Here is a 2,398-nt window from a genome sequence, read left to right as displayed (position 1 = left end):
AACATAAAAGCAGTCCTTTAATAACAAGAAATTTTGAAATAAATGGCCCCTCAGCTGGTAATGAGTGCTTCATTTGAAACGAGGGGAATTTACCTTTTTCATCCAGTAAAAAATATAATTCATTTCTGTTACGTGTCTCAGTAAACCATGACAGTGAACGTCACCTGAGTGGAAAGCAGCCATCATTGACACACCTATGATTTTCCTATTATGACATGTCAAAATGTCTGCTGGGAAAATGGTCACCAGCCCCAGCATTTTGAATCAAGTCCACCATTGCTCTCACTGACTCTCCTTTAGGTAAAAGTGGGTGTTAAACACACATTTTAAGTGAGACTAAAGTCCATTTGGGGTGTGTCAAATCCTCACAATAAGAATACTAACATACTGACATTTAACAGGTATGATGGTTTTCTTTCTCACCATTTTAACCTATTGTACAGCTAAAGTAAATACCTCTGAGGTTAATAGTAATGTTGATTTTGCAGGAATTAGTTCATAAACCAAAGTGTTGGAAGAACTACACATTTGACCCGGTGATTGTGCGCGACACATTTTTTTAAAATATTTGTCTCGATTTTGAAAAGACTGTGAATAGCTGTACCAAATTCCATAACCAATACATACATTGAAACATTTCACTAAAACGTCTAAAGGTCAGCCTCATGGTGGCACTGGAGGAAAGGTCAGAGGATTTAGATTACTCCTCTGGGAACCATGAATGTCCAAAATATTTTACTGATTCATTCAGTAGACCTTAAGATATTTCACGGGATAAGTGAAAGGTTTGGCCACGGCTGGACTGGGAAAATTCAGGGGGATCACCAAAGACAGTGAAATTCATCTTCGAGGGACCTTCATATTTAATTTCATGAGAAAAATAAATCCCGATGTTGTGGGCACAAATTGGCAAAAATTCACCATTGTAAGCATAGAAATGGTTAAAAGACACAAGACTTTAGTTACACAACCATATTTTATTACTGATTTCATCACTTACACAGACAAAGGAAGTGTCAGCGATACCTACTGAAAGGTGATCAGCAAATCATACTTGAGTAACTGGTTGAAAACCGTTTTGGGAACGTCGCTGTCATCACCCAGCCGGCGGCCAGATGCTGCGATTCATTTACACTGCTCTTGTCAACAACCTCAACTCCAGAGCTGCAATACAAAACAAAACAAAACAAAAAAGTCTGACAGAAGTGGCAGGAGACGGCAGAGGGATTTTCAGAAGAAAAATAAACCATGATTGGATTCAACTTGGTGTCTTTGGAGCGCTGGGAGGTTTGATCAGTTTATGCCTCCTTATATTTTCAGCAGTGTCTGGGTTGAATGAAACACTTAATGCACAGCTAATGATGAATGTGGTTGTGTTTTCCTTTTGAAAATCACCCTGAATGTCTGCTGCTCGGCCACACATTTTCACCTATATTTGAACTTTTTAAACTACACTTTGTTAGAGAAGTAAGCCACAACCAACTGATAAAACAGAGTCACATTTTGTGTTCAACATTTGCAATGCTTATACAACATACTGACCTGCTGTTCACGCCGGACAACTCGCGATGCAAAATCCCCTGTAAAGGACATATTACTCTATAAATAAACACGTAGGCAATGTTCACCGTTGTCTTCCACTACAAGCAGTACGATGTCAGAGATTAAATCCTGTTGTCCGGTAAGGCTAATCATATGGAGTCCTTCAAAAAGAAGCGCTGAATGATCAGTACTTTGAAGAGGATCTGCTCCTCTTTTTTGATGTCCAGAGTTCAAGAAGAAGCATTCCGAGTTTTCCAAAGATTAATTGCAGTCCAGAAGAAAGGATATCTCTATTTACAGGAAGGTCCTTTGCGTTACTCTCCTCTCCTCAGATGAGCCGACAAACCGGAAGAGTTGGTTCACCTGCATCGTCAGAGGGACATAAAGATAAAACAAAAAATCAGAGCGCTGAAAGCCTCATTAACATCAAAACACCATAAAAGAAAAGTAACCCCACAAGCAGAACTGAATATATTTCAGTCTGATGGTTCACTTCATTTTCATATATGTTGTACATAAATGTATGAGAGGTATAACATAACCAAAGAGCGCAGTAGGAATGCACACTTAACATAGGCAGACACCGATACCGCAGCTGAACAGAAAAACAGCGGTGCACGGCCCACGGTAAAAAAAGTGAACTCTATCAACAGAAAACTCCCACCTACACTGATCGACATGTCAAAGATGTCGGCAAAGCAACTACAAATTGGATGCATTTTTGTTTTACCTTGAAGCCCATTTTGATCGTTCTTGCTGTTTCCTTTTTTTTGTTTTCCACTGTGAGAAAACTCATTATCTTCAGAGGAAAAGTATGACTAAAGGTCTAAAAGCCCCACAAGTGACCCTCAGAGGA

The 2,398-nt window shown here is 39.4% G+C and overlaps 1 protein-coding gene across 3 annotated transcripts in view; it reads right to left on the bottom strand.

Moving 5' to 3' along the window:
- Window positions 1–691: 691 nt before the first annotated feature.
- LOC138202536 (chemokine-like protein TAFA-2) overlaps window positions 692–2,398 on the bottom strand; it is a 63,052-nt gene continuing 61,345 nt past the window's right edge. Inside the window, exons 6-7 of one of the 3 annotated variants that reach the window (XR_011178648.1) lie at window positions 1,543–1,905; window positions 692–1,164 (exon numbers count right to left, since the gene is read on the bottom strand). The gene's annotated coding sequence lies outside the window, so the exon portion shown is untranslated. Of the gene's footprint in view, window positions 1,906–2,398 lie in introns of all 3 variants that reach the window. The other 2 variants (XM_069156597.1, XM_069156596.1) reach the window with 2 other exon arrangements.

The sequence above is a fragment of the Embiotoca jacksoni genome, unplaced genomic scaffold (genome assembly GCF_022577435.1).
Source record: "Embiotoca jacksoni isolate LCO1_2020_lvr unplaced genomic scaffold, fEmbJac1.0.p SCAF_21, whole genome shotgun sequence".
In the NCBI taxonomy this organism is placed as follows: Eukaryota; Metazoa; Chordata; class Actinopteri; family Embiotocidae; genus Embiotoca; species Embiotoca jacksoni.
This window is presented reverse-complemented; position numbering and strand designations above follow the sequence as displayed.